Source organism: Limulus polyphemus, unplaced genomic scaffold (genome assembly GCF_000517525.1).
Source record: "Limulus polyphemus unplaced genomic scaffold, Limulus_polyphemus-2.1.2 Scaffold105, whole genome shotgun sequence".
NCBI classification, from domain to species: Eukaryota; Metazoa; Arthropoda; class Merostomata; order Xiphosura; family Limulidae; genus Limulus; species Limulus polyphemus.
Genome location: NW_013665715.1, coordinates 170937 through 171229, shown reverse-complemented (window position 1 = coordinate 171229; position 293 = coordinate 170937).

Genomic DNA, 293 nt, shown 5'->3' with positions numbered 1-293 from the left:
GCTCGACATGTCTTTTGTACTAGAGGTGTTTGGTAGGTATGACGCGTTGTTGTATAGGTTTAACCTCGCAATCATGAGATGCCCTGCAAGGCCATCAAATTCTTTCAAAGAAATATTCGTACCTAATATCATACGTGAGTAATCTAGACAGGTCAATTAACTATTCCAGTTACTTTAAATATACAGCACTGCCTTTACATTTTATTAACTTTATGCATTCAAATAACAAATAACACAATCAAAACATGTGTTGCGTCAGCGAGTCACGTGACTACTGTGACGCAACGTTTCTA